Source organism: Protopterus annectens, chromosome 5.part1 (assembly GCF_019279795.1).
Source record: "Protopterus annectens isolate FY-2018-M chromosome 5.part1, PAN1.0, whole genome shotgun sequence".
Lineage (NCBI taxonomy): Eukaryota > Metazoa > Chordata > Ceratodontiformes > Protopteridae > Protopterus > Protopterus annectens.
The window spans coordinates 716,169,414-716,189,548 of NC_056736.1; positions in this window are offsets into that span (position 1 = coordinate 716,169,414).

Sequence of the window (20,135 nt, forward strand, 5' to 3'; positions counted from 1 at the left end):
GAATCTGTCCCTCCATTATGTCCTATTTATTTCAGTGCTGAGGTTCAAGTCTCTCGAGCGCGTAGCTCGATGGGATTTGGATTTTCTGAGGTGCAGCATGTCCATTAATTCCGGGTTGACCATGTGAAGTCTGACTGGGTAAAACCCATTTTCAGTGGAGGCTTGGGGAGAAAAGCTTCTCACTGAAGTTACACATAGTGTACATTTATAATTGCTGGGTAAAAACATCTGTATGTGAGCTTATTTACATTATTTTAAAATATTTCTTACATAAACATAGCATTTTAACACACAAAAACAAGAGAAATTAACATAAATTGGCTAATTATTGAATAGAAAACTAAAATACAATAGCAGCTAATGTATTTCTGCAGGGAAAATATCAAATTGGGGTGTTTTTGAGGTTAGTAATAATTTACAGACAACTAAGTAGTAATGTAACTTAAAAATTGGTGATAAGAGAGATATGAATGGAGAAATTATGGAACTGAGCAGGAAGATAAATGGGCAGAGGAGGAATTGCAGTTACTGCTGGGGTGTGAGAGTAGGAAGAGTAAGAGTTTAGGAAATTAGTGAAGTATGAGGAGGAGCAAAAAGATACAAATGATGGGGAAGTAAAGTGGGTGTAAGAGTTGGGGAAAAATAATCTGAGTAAAGCTATCCAGGGGAGCAGGAAGATGAGAGCCATCTTTGGCATAGATGATGTTTAAGCAATGTTTTGAATCTATTTAAGTTTTCTATCTGTTTTAACTGTGTGGGGATTTCATTACAGAGTTTTGACATATAATAGAAGCAGAGAGTTTCCAGCATTGTTGAATGTCTTGCAATACATAGTCAGAGTTTATTGCTAGAGCAAAGGTCTGTAGTGGGTGAATAGTAGTACAGTATAATACTTTGTAACGCTGGAGAGTTGTCTAGGGAGTACAATCAGCTATGGGCAGTGATTGGTTGTGAGTATGTCAAATGGTGTGAGAGTTCAAGCCAGTTTAATTTTTTAATGCAAGGCAGTGGTGTGTTTTATAAGGTTGTTGGTTGCAAATATAGCTATTTTTGTAGTTGCAGGAGGCTAGTTTAGTTTTATATGTAGTGCTGATATTTGTAAGAATGGGGAAGCATGTAATACAGAAGGAAGGAAGTATATTGCTGCTAAGGTAATTATTGCTTGATCTATCAGGTAGTGTTTGGCCCTATAGAGACAGCTCCGTTTTTGGTGAGTTTTCTTCATGGAATGAAGTATGCGCTTATCAAATTTGAGGTTGCCATCTGTTATCACTCAAAGTAGTTTACTTTGGCTTATTGTTACTATTTTTGTGTTAGTACATGAGGCAATATGAAATGTGTTGAGGTGTTGTTTTGGAGTAAATAGCATAAGCTTGTTTTTTTTTTTTTGTTTTTTTTTGGCACTTAGCCGCAAGATATAATTTTTAGCAATATTTTGTTTCAGCACCTTGTGATATTCTTTCTACTGATCTTAGGAATTTATCAGGTATGGAAAACATTCTAAAAGGCTATCTGTATAGCTAAACAAGCACTTATGAATCTTTATCAACAAAAACATTTTTCTTTCTTCATCTAACACGTTTTGTTGGTATCCATTATTCATGCTTAGTCTTGAAAACTGATTACTACCAGATAACACAACAGTTAAATCTTTCACATAAATGGAACCTTTTGATTAAAAGCTTGTAGTTGCCACAGATCCAGATGGACTCATCCATTTTCATAAGAGGACAAATTATTGTTATTATTATTATTATTATTATTATTATTATTATTATTATTATTATTATTAATTATTTATTTATTTATTTTTATTTATTTAGGTTTGCTAGAAATGACAGGCAGCAGTGGGGCAGTGGTTAGCATTGTCTCCTCACAGCAAGAGGTTCTCTGGTTCGATTCTCGGCTGGAGCGTCTTCTGTGTGGAGTCTGCATGTCCTCCCTGCAGTCGAGTGACATTTAAAGACATGCAGGTAGGTGCGTGCGTGAATGGGTGTGCCTTCTTTGAAGGCTGGGCGTCGGGCTGACACCTCGGCATCATAAAAATCCACTGCCAATCATTAGCAGACTGGAGTTCTGCTGTGGCGACCCCTAACCGGGAAAAGCTGAAAGACAAAGACAAGGTTTGCTAGAGATGGTTTAGTTCTGCTGCTACACTTGTTTTTGAAGTATACTGAAATGAGCTCTTCAAGTGTACCTTTTGTGTGCTCAGTTCATTTTTACATTCTTTAGTATGTTTTTGCAAAGTATAAACAGTATTTTCGCTTTGTGCAAGATGAGTGCTTTACAGAACTTTCAGTTCCTTTAACAACCTTTGTTCCAACAAACATTGGACCATATCCAACTGGAGCAAACACAGTTAATTTATTTACTTAGTCTATAAAGGCAGTTGTGTTTTATGCAACTCCCAGGACATGTACCCTGTACTCTGGACAAGCTTTCTAAACAATCTTACAGTTTTCAGGTTCTGGCACTTTCACCTGTTCACAATTTTTCATATTTGTTTTATTCATCACAGTGACTCTATACAGCCTGTGTCTCCTTCAAATAATGCCTTTTTCTATATGATATCAAGGGATTTTATTTTCCCAATGTCATTGTCAGTCAGTCTGACAATTCATTCTATGGTCTACAGATGATGACAGTAAGGCTAATAGGTCTGTAATTTCTAGGAGTCAGTAGGTAGGCCATCTTTGGTAGTGGTACCACAGTGGCCATGTTGCACTAATCTGGGATGTAAAAAGAGGATATGCTTGGGTTGAACAGGTTTGGGGAGTGCTAGGCAAAGTGTTGCTTGGTACTGGATACATATCTCTCAAATGTACAGATTTTCACAGAATGTCCAGATTTTTGCCTAATATTTTTGGTCTTTTTTTCATAAAATTGTGGTTTTCTGGCAATTTAGTGGCAAATCATTAAGGACTGAAGTTAGAAAATAATGACAGATGTTTGAGTTTCAGACTTCACGCCCTTCCGAAAATTCATGCTAATGCAAAACCTATTATTCTATCAACTTTCTAGGTTTGTAAGAGCAATATTTAAAAATTGTCCCACTTTTATTTATGGCTTTGTCCAAATTTCTTGCTTTAAGATGTTGAGAGGTATGACTGGATAGGAGACAGCTGTGGATGTTGTCAAGATCATGGAGTTGTTATTTTTGACCATGGAGAGGGCAGATAGGACCTGATCAGTAGAGACTTTAGGAGGAGCCGTATTGGGGGGGGGGGGGGTTGAGTAGGAGTGGTGAAGTTTTAACTAACTATTTTATCTAGAATATTGGCAATGGCCTCAGCGTTATAGTAAGATTTCTGTTACTAGAGATTGCATTTAGCACTGTGTATTACTTCTGTGTCTCTGATATAACCAAAGAAGGCTTTGTGGTTGTCTTTGGTGCCACTAGTGACCATGAGTTCATATTCAGCTTAACACTTCTTGATGGTATTTTTGAAGGCTTTTGTTTACCAGATGTGATTCTTTTATACTAAATTATTGAGGATGTTTTGTGAATGGCTAGGAATCTGGTATTTAACAAAAATGAGAAATCTTTGAATTTGTTTGTTGTTAGTTGTGGAAGCTGACCACTTGATGGGATTGGAAATTGGAAGCTTATATCTCCCCCAAAGGAAGCGTGCTTGTACCGATGCAAATCTTTTTGATTGGACTCGTTCTAAGTGCTTCATGGGGTGGGTTGTGCAGGGATTTATAATTCACAGTGATGTGAGAGTGGGACTTATTAGGAGTTACAAAGGCCTCAATATATCCAGATTTTTGTCATGAAAGATTTGCTGTAAGGTGTTACTGTTTTGAATAAATAAACACTCCTCACCTGTTCCCTGTGGACTTGAATGAATGAATGATAAAGAGGTCACTACAACAAAATCAAGTTTCAGTAACTACACAAGTATGTATGTCTTCCAACTCCTTTGGCATTAGTAGAAAACGCTTTGACTATGACCCATGCAAACTGAGTTCACTTATTGACTAAAGTACCTGTTGGAGTTGGCTGGGGGGGGGGGGGTTGATGAGGCTTTTCATACTCACTTCTTTACAAGGGGGTCAAGAAGGGGACAATGTCCTGGATGAGGCAGTGCTGCTGTTGGTCACTCCAGTGGAGATTATTGCAAAGAGCAGCAGCTGTATTAGGCATGCAGGTGGGATTGGGACACATTTCCCCTCATTGGGCTTGAGACATCACATCCTTTGACCACATCTCATTGCATTCTGTAGCCAATAAATATAGTGCAAGCATGCAATGAGTACAGCTGTAACTTCACAAATGCAAGACCTCTGCTTGCTGCAGTGGTGGCTCTTTGGCCACTCATGTTACATGTAGCCCTTGATCATCAGCTTTCTTAGAGATTCGCTAACAAGTGTGTGTGAATTAGGGATGTCTGAGCTCATGAGCTGATGCCACATCATATCAGAAGTAGCACATTCCCAGGATCAGCCATTGGGTACTATGGACTGTGAAAAATATGTATGTTTTTGGTAGACAGGAAGGTCTCAAGTTCACACATTTTATTGTTTAACTTTCAAGTGTTAAGCAATGCCTTTCTGTTGTTTTTCAAATTGGAATTTGTTATGTGGAATTGCCCATCAACTGAACTCTGCCTAAAAAGGCACCATAGGGGTGGCAAAAGTTTTAAATGCTATGTGAAAGCCTTGGGTTGAGAGGTACATACTGTCTGTAGTGAAGCAACAGGGACTGATGACCACCTTATCCCAAGCATGCATGCACGGGCACACGCACGCACGCACGCGTACACACAGACACACAGACACACAGACACACAGACACACAGACACACAGACACACAGACACACAGACACACAGACACACAGACACACAGACACACAGACACACAGACACACAGACACACAGACACACAGACACACAGACACACAGACACACAGACACACAGACACACAGACACACCCTGGAAAGACATTTTGCCAGCCAATTTCTGAATCTGGTTATTTTTTCTTTGTATGTGAACATCTTTTTTAGTTAAGGCAATATATTGCTCAGAAATAGGGACTTGTCTTCCCTACAGACACAAGTGAAGAGTTCAGTAGTGTCGCTGTACATCCCCCTTAGGGTAGAGAACTTAAGGCTGCTCACTTGAACACTGACAATCACAAGGTCATACTCATATTTAGGGTGGTATATGGTCCTTAGTGCTGTAGTAATATCTTTAATTCTAACACCAGAGAGGCACGTCTCTTACCCTCCTGTTGTCCAACTTCATGAGTGTTGTGTCAGTGTGTCTAACAATGGCATCACCAGTGACAAGGCCTTTTCTAGGATGTGCTGCAGTCCAGAAATCAAAGGAGTAGGACAAATGAGCAAATGATGAGGGATAACGTGCTGTTGGACACTGGAACTGATAGCATGTGCTATTCATATACTATGAGCAGAACAACTCAGGTGAATGAAAAATATGAGGATAGGTGGTATTTCCATAAAGGCAGAGAAAATAAACAAATCAATTTTAGAGAGACTATGATGTGTCAGATGTTAACTGGAATTCCTTGGCTTCTATCATGTTGCAAAATTACTTTTCATACATTACAATGAGCAGGTTTCAGGCATCTTGTTTTAAATCTTCATAAAATAAGCAGTCCCGGGCCTGATGTTTTCAAATGAGAAGGGAGGTAGAATCTTGCATGTGAAAGTGGGTAGCCATTTGTAAATAAATGACCACCACATAATGTAACTCATGAATTTAACTATAAAGTCAAACTAATCAAAGGCAAAGGCTTTAGGCAGCATGCTGGAAAATAATTGGACAGTGCCTCACTAAAGCTCTAGCAAAGAGGCATGACAGAGATATGGAAGAGTAGTGGTAGTAAATCAAAATGCCGTCAGGTTAGAAAACAAGAATTTGTGAAAACGTTTGTTAAATTAAAAAAAGGAGCATTGTGGTTCTTAAATATTAAAGTTTCATAGTTTAGGAGACATAAGAAAAGACAGAGTAAGGACTGTATGAACAGTTCCAATTACAGCAGAAGGAAAAAAAAAGTTTTTGCCCCAATGCCCTACTCAGGTGTAGTAAAAAAGCTAAATAAACTGCAAATAACCCTCTATGTCACCATCTGGATTGCCAACGGGCTCATATAGAACATAGACAATGAAAATATTAAAAGTTACCTCCACAAAAAGACCAGTCACCAGTGGAGCCCCCCAGAGTTCTGTGCTGGTATCTCTCCTGTTTGGCATCTACTTTTCTGAAGTAAAAGCCAATACCAAAGGGCTCTGGCTAAAATTTGCAGAAACCCATACCATGTATTTAAACTTATTAGAAACAATAACCATCCAACCCAATACCATATTCATGGGCAACGTTAATTACCCCACTATTTAACTGGGAATCCTGTACAACACCAAACTTACATGCACAGAGATTCCTGGATTTATTTTGTAAACATAAACTCCCTGGACCAGATAGTCAATACACCAGCCAATGGTGGGAACATACTGGATCTGGTCCTCACTAATATGGGAGAGTGCTGCACATGCCTTATTGTAATGCCTTTCCTGGTAAGGTCAGACCACAAAATGGTCTCCTTTGAAGTAAAAATAAAACCTGGACCCCCAGCTAAACCTGGAATATTCTGGAACTATTCTAAGGCTAACCTCCTGCTATTAAGAGAGAACCTGGCAAAATTTCAACCCCCCCCCCATAAACCCTGTGAACACTGCTGCCTAAGCAGAACTGTTCACAGAAACCCTGTACAAGCATGTTAATAGCTGCATAGAGGCAGCTGTACCCGCCAGGAAGAAGTACAGAACTAACTCAAAAAAACAAACCACCCTGGTGGAATCACAAAATCAATAGGCTGTATAACAGGAGGAGGAAAATCATGGCAAAAATTAGGAGGTGCAGCACCCACCAGGATAAAAGCACTCTCATCAAACTAAACAAACAACTCATAGTACAAATAAAGTCTACCAAAGCCAGATTTGAGGTAAGCTTGGTCTTCTAGGCCAAGGACAACCACAAACCATTCTTTAGCTATGTCTGCAACCTCAAGGGCAATACACAATTGTGTGCAGAGCTCATTGTAAATGGAGCCACCTGTACTGAGCCAGAAGATATAGCAAACCTCCTGGATAATAAATTCAGCTCCAACTTTACCCTTAAAAAGGCCCTTCTAGTCATTAGCCTAGTAAACACTTATGAACCTATGACTGCAAGCTAGGAGTAGTCACTGAATCCCCAAATGACTTAGCCATCCTGCAGGAAGGTGTGTCCTAAATAAGTAAATGATGCCAAAACCATGGACTGAAACTAAATTCCAGAAAATGTATTACTGTATCCTTTGAGATGTCATCTACCCTAGAGAACTACCGCATTGGCAATATGCCCCTAACAGCTGACCCAATTGCTCAGGGTTTGGGAGTTTGGGAACTTAGGTGGACATTGACCTAACTTTTGACCAACATGTGTCTATTTTTGTAAGAAAGTCCTTCTATATTGCACAGCATATAAACAAAGGGATTCTGTCTAGATCTATGGATGTCATTGCCCTTCTTTTCTCAGCTCTCATTAGACCATTCATTGGATATAATGTCGCCTTTGGCATGCATATGTCAAGATAGATGCAAGAACTGGAATGCCCACAGAGATACCTTATTAAAAGGATACAAGGCCTAAGCAACATGTCCTGCATGGACCAAGTCATAGCCCTGTCACTATACTCAATATCCTACAGACTGCTAAGAGATGGCCTGTGTCTGGGATACAAGGCATCCTCTGACTCATTACTGATGGATTTACTGTACATCAGCAAGTCAAATGGCATTATAAATACTCGGTCTAGGGAGCTAAAACTTTTTTGCAACAGAATGGTTTGGAGGGACAGGTATATCTTGCAGAGGATACCACTGCTGTGGAACAGACTCCCCATAAACATAAAAGGCTTTCAGCTGCTGGCAAATGCTGTTGCTTCCCCATAGTACATTTTAGGCAAGGTCTCAGAAACAACATTGCCAACGTGAAAATTGCCAACCATAACAAAATAAAAGTATGCTGCTAAACGCTAGGAGCTTAAACCAAAAATCGCATACCCTGGAAGCATTTCTGTCACTGGAGGATGCAGATGTCTGTAGAGTCACAAAAACCTGGTTCAAGGCCTCAGAGAGTATCCCAGCCGTGCAATGCTACAATGCCTTCCACAGCTTCAGACTACAAAATGAATGTGTGAGAACTAAAGGAGGCAGTGTTTCTATCTATATTAGGGATTAACTCACCTCCCGTCTAGTTAGATTGGACAACTCCATAGAGTTAGTCCAAGATCAGATTACTGTGGGTAAGACCCCCATTCAAGTCATAGCTAGTTATAGATCCCCTTCCATGCATCATGATGCACACAAGGCCTACTTGACCAAAGTAGAGTCAATCCAAATATTGCCACTCAAGTCATGGGGGATTTCAATTATCCTACCATCAAGTGTGAAACCTACTCTAGCCCTAGCTCACTAGTGCAAAAGTTCCTTGACTTTGTTAACTCAAATACCCTGGAACAAATTGCTCAAACCCCAACAAGAGGAACAAACATACTAGATCTGATTCTCACTAACATAACAAACGGATGCACCACCGCAACTGTTGGACCATCATTAGTCAAATCTGACCACAAATCAATTGCCTTCAAATTGGCACTAACACCAGAACTCACAAAGGGCAAAATCAGACTAAAAAACTTCACCAAAGCAAACTATACCCTCCTAGTGGAAGGTGTAAATACCTTCCAAGCCCCATCCCCATCGGGAAGTGGTAACTACACCAAAGCTTACACTAAAGCCCTGTACGATCAGCTGTATAAGTGTATAGACTAGGTTTTTCCAGAGCTAATCAAAGCCAGAGCCTCAAGTAAAAACAAGCAGCCCTGGTGGACATCCAGCATCAAAAAACTTTACAACAAACACAAAAAGTTGCTGTCTAAGAAAACTAAGGTAAGGCCCCAACAATAGAAAAGCACCCTTCTCAGCCTCAAAAGGCAAATAAGGCAACATGTCAAATCCTGTAAGGATACCTTTGAGAAAAATGTAGCAATCACAGTCAAGGATAACCATAAGGCCTTTTAGAGCTATCTACATTGCTTAAGGGGCAAGATCCAAGCATGTGCTGAACTAGTCACTAACTGTAACACACACACTGATCCCACAGAGACTGCAAACCTGCTAGCAGACAGATTTGTCAAAAATTTCACTTCCTTATGCCATCCAAACTTATCACAAGCCTTGCCCCCAACTCCCCCCACCTTACATATTCAAACAGCAGATCATTAAAGCCTTGCCTAAGGCAAAAAACGCAGCCTCTATGGGACCAGACGGCATTCCAGGTTGTCTTCTAAACAAACTGAAACATGAACTAGCATCACCATTAAGTATCGTTTTCAATCACAGCCTAACCACTGACTTTGTACCCGTGGAATGGAGAACAGTGACAGTTATTTCCATCCCCAAAAGTGGCTTAGCAACAGACCCAGGGAATTATAAACCCATAAGTCTGACCAGCCTCATCTGTAAAGCCATGGAACATATCATCATGAGACTCATAAATAAAGACGTAGGTGACCTAAAGACCCTGTATCCGACCCTATTTGGCTTCATCAAGGGCAGATCCTGCCTGTTAAACTTGGTAAATTTCTTCAAAAATATGACCAGGACCATTGACGAGGGCAAATCTGTGCACACAGTATACCTCAACTAGGCAAAGGCCTTTGACACAGTCCCACACTCAGGCATTACAGATAAACTTAGCAAAGGGAATGTAAACCCCTTTGTTGTAAGATGGGTTGCCAACTGGCTCACAAACCATTCACACACTATCAAAGTGAGTGACTCCACATCATCCAACGGACCTGTCACCAGTGGGGTGCCACAAGGGTCACTGATAGACCTTCTGTGGTTTGGTATATACTTCTCAGTAGTTCAAGCCAAACCTAAGGGGCTATGGCTGACCAAGTTTGCACACAACTGCAAACTGGGTGCAATTACTGAAGCCCCAAATGATGTCAGTATACTTCAAGAGGGTCTTACACAGACCAATGACTGGTATCTTAGTCATGGTCTCAAACTGAATGCAAAGAAATGCATCATCATTCCCTGTGGTAAAAAAAAATGTTACTTTACACCACCAAATTAACTACAATACCCTATGTACCTATGAGGTGGTAAGAGATCTGGGATCACAAGTAGACTGTGACCTTAACTTTGAGCACCATGTGTCTACTGTAGTAAGGAAGGCTTGATTAGCAAAGGCATCACCTCTAGAGCAAAGGAGGTTATAACCCCTCCATAGTCATCACTAATCAGGCCCATAATCCAGTATGGGTCTACTTTATTTGGTCGAATTTCATTTGGTCGAAAATGATTTCAGGCAGCCCACTTCACTGAAAGCTCATTTGGTCGAATTTTATTTGGTCAAAAATGAAATATAGCCCCTGCCCCATAGCAGTGTGACCCTGGAGTGAGAATATTAAGTAAGGGGGGTGCGGGAGGCATAGCGGCCTACATTGGGGGAGCGGGGGGCATAGCTCTCCCACATAATTGTAGTGTATTCACTGTTATATGAAGGCGTATCCATTAAAAATACATTGATATATATATATATATATATATATATATATATATATATATATATATACATATACATATACATATACATATATATATATATATATATATATATATATATATATATATATATATATATATATATCTTCGGTAAAACGTATTTGCAAAATGTGGGGGCTATGGCCCCCACAATCCCCAATATCTTACATGCCTTACACAGACCAACTAAAGTACCTGTTACTATACTCAGTATCGTACAGACTTCTTAGGAGAGACTTATGCCTGGCTTACAGGGCAATCTCTGACCCAAACCTAATGAATCTGCTGCACATCTGTAAATCAAATGGGATTAGAACTACAGTTCCAGAGACCTAAATATGGCCTGTGACTTGAACAGGGCATGCTGGAGAGACAGATTTATCTCCTAGGGACTGCCATATCTTTGGAATAGGCTGGCAATTCATGTGAAGCAGAGCACCTCTATGACACTGTTCAAAAGGAACCTGGATGAGTGGATGGGGCACTGTAAATTCTTACTGGAGATAGGGCCTGTGGCAAGAAGAGGTGCTGCCAGCACAGCAAGCTGTAAGTTTGTTAATAATTATATGTCATTTGTGAATATCAAACTGATTTATAAAAGATGCTGGTGTTACAAATGTATTAGAACTGTATGTCATGTGTATATCAAACTGATACGTACAGACAGTTGTGTTGAAAAGGTATTTGTAAAGTGCTTGTGTTTGAAATGTATCCACAGTGTGCCCTACTGGAGAGAACAGACATGTACATGAACTATTGTAACTGTTTAAATGCATATGTTTTAACAAAGGAAAATGGAACTCAGGAGGTTAACCTCAGTCCAGCAAAATTTAAAATATATCTTAAATTAAATCACTTTATAGGCTAGGCCATAAAGATGCTATTTCACACGTTTCAATAAAACCAGAGACACAAAGTCTGTACTAAGAAGCTTTCTGTATTGTCTTTGGGGTGAACTAATTGCCACTCAGGAAGAGTGGAAGTGTTTAATTGTTTTACAACCTCCAGAAGCTCAACAGATCTGAGCAAAGCTCTTGTGTGTGTATTCTTTTACATGTAAGTGTTAAAATCCTGGCAGTTTCCAAGGTTGGTGATACTGTGGGAAACAGAGTCAGATGACCAGATGTATGTGATGTCATTCTGTACAGAAATCATGTTTAATATTAGAAGAGACTGATGTCTCAGGAGCATTTTGTATTATGTCTTGGCCCTGACAACAAGAAAGACCATTCACCACATCATCTGCCTTGCTCTATTAAGTAAGTTATTATGGAATAGTTTAATTCTCTTAGATTCAGTCATGAATATAGTGAAGTTTAGTTTAGATATTGTTTTCTTAATTTGTATGAGCCTATCCTTCAATGTTATTTTAAATATTTCCTGTGATTTGAACTCTGATGTCACTATGAATATCACTGTGAATATATACTTAGTATTTTTTTGTTCTTTTATGATTTATTATTAAAGATATTTAAACCTTTCATTGTGGTTCATCTTTGCAGAGCTATTTAAGCATTGAGAGTATTTGCATATTTATTTGGTGACACTGTGTGGGCCACTCCTAATGGCCTTACTCTTGGTCAGACTACCATTTGTATTAATATTAATTTCACTCAGTAAAATTGGACACCCTTTGTTAAGGTTAAGGGCCTTAAAGTAGCTGGTGAGGGGTTCTGGTGGCATACTTTTGAACTACTTTGGTTTTCAGTTTGTTCTTTGTGGATTACAACTTTATTTTGTTTCTCATGGCCACAGGCACACAGACTGGGGACCTTTCTCAACCACTATTTTCTGACATGCATGTTCAAGGCTTGCAACAAACTGTAGGAAACTTAACATTGTTAGTACAACAGATGACTCACTGTCCAGATTCTCTCACTGTACCTCAATTTCTGTCAAATGCCCCCGTTCTTCAGCAACTGAAACTACAGCATCTACACCCAGCATAACATTTGGACAGGCCTCACAAGGAGCAAATACTCACCAGAATATTAACGTTAATGGTATGCAGCATGATGGTCATCATTCACAAGTAAATTGAACCATTTTTTTAATAATTTACCAAGCTATGCTACCTGGGTTAACTCTGATATTTGTCTCATCAGAATATGAACTTCTAATAACCCTGACTTGGTTACAAAACTATCTGAATTTGAGTATAAACTTTTAAAAATAAAGAAACTCCAATTGGAAAATGCTTATTTTGTGGAGTGCATTTGGGACAACATTGTCCATAAAGGCCTGCGTATGTCATGCTTTCCCACTGGCCTAGTCCAAGGTTCCAAGTTACATGTGGAGCTACTTAATTTGTTTAACAGACATAAGTGTAAATACATGGACCTTCTGATCAAATATAATAATAAACAACTTGAAGAATTTATTGCTGAAACAACACGACTGGGATTATAGCATCACCCATGATATTGACTATGAACAACATAAAAGTGAATACAGATGTATATTTAACAGTATTGATGAACATGTGAACACCATTAGAGACCAGAAAATTAAAAAGCTTACAAGGGATAGAAAGGAGTATACTAACAACCAAGCATACTCCCCTCCCCCTCCTTCACAAGAATGGGAACAAAAACAATTTTTATATACTTCTCATAATAGCAATAATGAGGAATCCAATAGATGCTGTTATTTCTTGTATTTCAATAAATTCCACACACAGCTCATGGTTGCTGGCTCTTATTTTTGGTTTGAATCCAATAGTGAGCCTCCAAATCAAGCGGTTTTATCCAATCTGGATTATTTTTTTAGAAAAAGAAGCCATCCCCTGACTCAGATGATCAGAGAGGTTGAGAGAATGGGAACAACACCCATCTGACCAAAGGCAGGACATATCATGGAGACAACCCCCACAGAGAGGTGCCATGAGTGGCAGGAAAGAATGGAACAGAGGGAGATTTTAACAACTACACCCCATATTCCCAGTCAGTCAGAGGGCTGGTGTTCTTTTACCACCTTGCAATATTGTATATAATTCAACAGGTGATTTCAAATTGTACAACTGTTCTGCATGTGTTTTGGATGAACAGTGTTGCAATTTATTTGCAAAGGGTATGCCATTCATACCACCTAAGATAACAGATGTGGCTTCTGTCCTTACGGATTTGAAACTCTATAGTAGGAAGTTAAACTTCAATTTATTATTTCAAAATTGTAATGGAGCTCTTAACACCTTACATATACCTATTACTTTTAATCCTCCCATCCATCCTGTTTTTCAATGCTTCGAGAGGATCTGTGAACTGGATATCCACAACTATTTGGCCAGGGAAGAAAAACCAGAATATAAAGGTACCCCAAAGAATAATAACATAACTAAGGCCAAAAGCAGACTTATTCGTAGTTGTCAAAACAACTGGGAAATCAGGATAATACAACCCGATAAGGAGGAAGGCCTTATTATTATGAATACGGTCGATTATTGCAATAAAATGAAATCAGTTTTAGACGATGACACTTACATAAAGTCCTCAATTAATGAAGTTAATTCTGCTTACAGGAGAATTAGATCTAATATCATGGACTATTTATTAATAATTAGATCTCAATCGATGACTATAACTTTTTAAATGTAAGCAAACCAATTATACCAACCATTTTTGGAGTTCCCAAACTCCATAAGAGTATTGAACAACCACCACTTCAGCCAATTGTAGAGGGCCAGGGGATATGTCACTCATCCTCTAGCAAAGTTTTTAGACATCAAGATGAAAGAATTTGTCATGGCTGAACCACACATCTGTCATGAATCATGGGATTTTTTGGATAAAATTAATCAAATTCCCTACCATGAATCATATGTATTTATAACAATTGATGTAAAAGATTTTTATTCTATGATTCCACACCATGTCAGCCTAGAATGGTTTTGTGAATTTATAGCTGACAAAGGACTACAACAGGACATCATAAATGTACATGAAAATCTTATGGAACTGGGGCTGAAAAAGAATTTTATAATTTTTGAAAAATAGATTTTTTTTTACAGACAAAAGACATAGCTGTGGGTTCAGCATGTGGGGATCTGTTTGCCAATGCACTCATGATACAGTGAGAGAAAAAGTTTCTTTTTGAGTCCACTTTCTATAGTTCATGCAAATTCTACACCAGGTACCTGGATGATATATTTCTTTTGTGGGATGAAGATGTTGACATCATTCCCCAGTTCTTGGAAATCATCAAAAACACCACACAATTTCTCCAATTTACCCACCAAGTCCATGATACCCATATAGCATATCTAGAAGTCTGGCTCAAAAAGGACAATATCAACAAAATACGTATTTCTGCAATTTACTGGAAAGAAACCTGTAATGCCCATGCACTGGCCCAGCAATCAAGGAGCCTCAATCCTTACCACTAACACCAGTGAAGGGTGTCCATACAGGGAAAGGATAATAAACACACAGTAAAGTACAATTTCCCTTAAGAGTACACAGAGATCACAGTTAGTCTGGGGCTGGTTTCTCCCTTTCTCTCCAGGTCCCCAATAAGACTCCCCACTGGCACAGCTATAGGGTCCAGATATCAGCCTAGTGGGCAAGCTAAAACCTCCAGTACCCTCTCTGTCCAACCAGTGTTTTGTGTCCCTGCCCAGGTAGCTGACACACACACACTTTTAGATAAGAGTTATATACAACCACACAGACACTCCTATGGAAGGCTGGCACAGGTTCTCTAGCTGTGCCACTTTTACCTAGACTATACGGTAGTACCACTTGTCATCACTCACTAATATTTATCAGCTACTAAAAAGCCCTTATGAAAGGGTGTCCTTTGTGCAATGTTATTATCCAAATGGTAAGTGTGACTGAATAGCAAGGCTATTGGAGTGGCTTTGTACAATATCACCAAATACATGCAATGTACTCTTAGAGCTTAAATTATCTCTACACAAAACAGCCACAGTTGAAAGGTTTAAAAATATTTAATAATAAATAATAAAAAGACAAGACAATACTTCTTACTACACAGTGCTAGTCAAGAGTTCAGAGATCACAGAGAAATACTTAAAATAATACAGTAGAAAAGTTCTGACATCAATACAGAAAAAAATAATCTAGTTTTCCTAGTTCCTAGCTATATCTAAGAGAAAACACAGTTCTAAAATAAACTTACATGTAGAACACAGGCAGAGCACTGGTGAGTTGGATGTTCTCAAGACAAATGCTAAATACCCTCATTCTTTCTGTCAATAAATTGATAACATAGTACCACTGATTCATTTCAGATTACATCATTTCTTTCCGGTTCTCAGGCTAACAGAAACTCATAGGTTAATAGTCTTTTTGATCTTGCAGTTGGTCAGGAAGCCAGAGCAATACTAGAAATTATACATGTAAATTCTATCCATTATCACTGGCATCAAAACAATAGGCAGAATGCCTCCCTCTAGACATCAAGTCTCTGAGTTTTAGATCAAAGAATTTCACAATGCTTGATTTATCAGCTTTAGAGCAGAGTGCACTGTTATTACATTTTTGCAGTTCAACATCCAATGCAGTCTTTTCACATTTACGAGAACAAGCCTGTGGCTTACATTAATATTTACAAATGACAGAATTATCTACACAATTCTATCTAGTTAGGCTGGCAGCATTCACCAGTTTTCACACATCCCCCCCCCACCAGAGAACTCAACCTAGTTTTTCAAGTGACCCTTGAGAAACGTTGCTTGAGAGGGTTAGGTCTATATGAGTATACCTTACCCCCTTTCCTGTCTTCAGAGCCCATCTGCGTTGGCATTGCTAATCCCACTGTGGTGCTGCACTGACATACATGCTTGCAACCCTAAGCTCCATCTTAGCATCTTGGCATTTTGCTGGCTGGCTCTGTGTAACCATGTTAGGGGATTGTGATCTGTAACTACAGTGAATTTTCTTCCATACAGATAAGGCTGAAGTTTCTGCAGTGCCCACATTATGGCTAGACATTCCTTTTCTACAGCTGCATAGCATTCCTCCCTGGATTCAAGCCTACAACTGAGATAAACCACTGGATGCTCTTCTCCCTCTGAAGAAATCTGGCTAAGTACAGCCCCCACCCCATGGTTTGAAGCATCCACCTGCACAACAAATTATTTGCTGTAATCTGGACTGGCTAACACAGGGGGTCCTTCAAAAGCTTCCTTAAGCTCCTGGAATGCCTGCTCACATGCTGTGGTCCACACTACCTTATCTGGCCTGTTCTTCCTCATCAGGCCTGTGAGGGGAGCAGCTATGGTACTATAACTGGGGATAAACTTTCTGTAGTACTCTGCTGTCCCTAAGAAGGCCCTCACCTGCTTTTTGGTAACAGGTGCAGGGCATGCCTGAATAGCTTCTACTTTGGCAGGTTCTGCCCCGATCTTACCACTCCCCACTCTATGTGCCAGGTAGGCGACCTCTGCCATATCCACCTGAAATTTGCTCACATTAATGGTCAACCCTGCCTTCTGTAGTCTGCCCAGCATCTCCTTGACATGTTGAAGGTGCTCTGGCCAGGAATGGCTGTAGATGGCAATATAATTTAGGTAAGCAAGAGCAAACCCTCCTGCTCCTGCTAGGATATGATCTACCAGCCTCTGGAAAGTCGCTGGGGCATTTTTCATCCCAAAGGGCATCTTTGTGAACTCATACAAGCCAAAAAGAGCCACAAAGGCTGACCTCTCTCTAGCACTGGGAGTCAAGGGCACCTGCCAGTAACCCTTGGTAAGATCAATGGTTGTAAGACACTTAGCCCCACACAGCTGCTCTAGGGCCTCATCTGTCCTAGGCATGGGGTAAGCATCTGACTCTGTGTGACTATTTAATTTTCTGTAGTCCACACAGAACCTGGTGCTGCCATCCTTCTTTGGCACCAGCACCACTGGGGAGGCCCAGGGACTGTTGGACTCTTGAGTTACCCCTAGTTTCAACATTTCCTGTATCTCCTTCCTCAGAATCTGACTCTCTCAGGCACCCTATAAGGGGCCCACCTAATAGGCCTTTGGGGTCCTGTATCCAACTGGTGCTGCACAGGTGGGTGCACCCTGGTTTCCCAGTGAACATGTCCCCAAACTCTTGTAACACTGCTTGGATTTCTCAGACCTGGGTAGGAGATAGCTGCTGGGACATGGCTACCCCTTCCACTGAGGTGTCAGTCCGAGCCTCACTTAGGAGATCAGTCACTGGATCTCTTTCAGACTCCTCCTGCAATCCACTGCAAATGCTCAGCACAAGGGCCTCCCTATCATGGTAAGGTTTCATCATGTTAACATGGCACAATTTGTGCTCCTGACTCCTGCCAAGCAGTTCTACCATGTAGTTAACATCACTTACCTTTCTTACCGCCTTGTAGGGTCCCTACCAATCTGCTTGCAGCTTGTGTCTGACAGGAATGAGAACCATTACCTGCTACCCTACAGCGTACTGTCTAGCGCAACCATTCTTGTTATACCATGCACTTTTCTGTTGTTGGGCTTCTGCCAGGTTCTCCTGGGCCAAGCCCATGAGTTCCCTGAGCCTTGTCCTGAGGTTTAGGACATATGCTACAACAGACTCCTTGTGAGGTACACACTCACCTTCCCACTCATCATGAATTAAATCTAGAGGTCCCTTCACCCTATGCCCATACAACAACTCAAAGGGTGAAAACCCTGTGGATTGCTGGGGAACCTCTCTGTAAGCAAACAGATGGGGCAAATATTTGTCCCACTCCCTCTTAAACTGGTCTGCAAATGCCTGTAGTCTGGACTTGAGTTTAGAGTTTAACCTTTCAACAAGACCATTAGTCTGGGAATGGTAGGGGGGTGGTCTTCAGGTGCTTCACCCAGCAGTACTTCCACAGACAAGCCAGCAGGTCTGACATGAAATTGGCACCTCTGTCAGTCAGTATTTCTTTAGGAAACCTACCCTGCTGAAAATCTCTAGCAAAGCATTTGCCACCTTTTCTGCCTCAATGGAGGACAGAGTCACTGCCTCTGGGTATCTTGTAGCATAATCTAACACCACTAGTATATACTTTTTCCCTGTGGAACTTGGAGTACTCAGAGGCCCCACAATATCCATAGCTACCCTCTGAAATTGCTCCTTAATCAGAGGCAAAGGCATCAAAGGAGCTCCCACCTTGTCTCCTGCTTTGCCTACCTTTTGGCATTGCTCACAGGTCCTGCAGTACTCTGCTACATCTCTGGAAATTCCAGGCCAGTAGAAGTTCTGCATAATACATCTCTTTGTATGTTTTATAGCCATAAGACCTGTAAAGGGAATGTCATGTGCTATGGCTAGAAGTGCCAGACTGTAGGCTCTAGGCACTACCAACTGCTGTACTCTCTCACCTTCTAGCCCTCCCTCAGGGGTCTACTCTCTATACAGTAACCCTTTGTCCCAGTATACAGATTACCCCTTCCCTTGAGAATCAGGTGCCTCACTAGCTACCTGCCTCAAGCCTTGCAGTGTAGAGTCTGAGAGCTAAGCCTGTCTCAACTCTCTCTTTGTAACCCTTCCCAGCTCCCCTTCCACAGGAAGTCTGGCATCCTCTGACAGCGGTGCCTCACTGTCAGCCTGGGTACTACTACTCACCTCTACCTTTGCAGTCACTCTGTCCAAGGGAACATCAGTACCCACAAGCAGCTGTGGCTCACCTTCAGTCTTGCTGCTACAGTGTAGCTTCCTCCCTGAAGTAACCACCTCACCAGTCCTGGGTGCATGTATGCGATCTGTCTCGGTATCCCCCAGGCTACCAGACCCACATGCTTGTCTCGAAGCCTGACTGCGTGTAACTGCATAAACACATGGTACTGCCTCATCAAAATACTTCCCTATCAGGACATCTGCAAGATGGTGGTTCGGTACCCCTGTTGTCTCAAAACAACCTACTATTGGCAGTTTGTCTTCCCCACATACTGGCTCCCTCACCTTTTGTTCACTACCTTGCCTCCATGGACATCTGTATGCCACATAGCCCCACTGGTTGCATTCAAAACATTTAACCATAGGTCCTGGATATCTACCTGGACTAGTGGCTTCCCCTGCTACTGGCAGATTCTGTTGGGGCAGTCTGTGCTGCCCACCACGGGTTCCTTTAGACCCATGAGCAGTACTGGGGGTCACTTTCCTTTCAGGGATTCCCTGCTTGCTAGGTATAGATCTCCCATCTTCCCCAATTCATCTGCAGTAGCACATTGTCTATCAGCTAACCAGATCCTCATGGCCTCAGGCAACGTGCTAAGGGCTTGTTCCCTCACCAAAAGGTCTGCCAGCCCTTCAAAAGGGGTGACCTGACATCCACTCACCCACCTATGAAACTAAGTGCTCAGTTCAGGAACATATTCACACACACTTTTATCTGCCTTGCGTCTATGCTTACAAAACTTTTTCCTATAAGTTTCAGGTGTTAGCTTAAAAATTCTAATAAACAGTTCTTAACAGTAGTAAATCAAAATATTCACAATCAGCAAGTTTATACACACAGTTACAGCTTTACCATGGAGTAAGGGGGGTCAGGAACCGTACCCAGAGCCTTTGGTCAACAT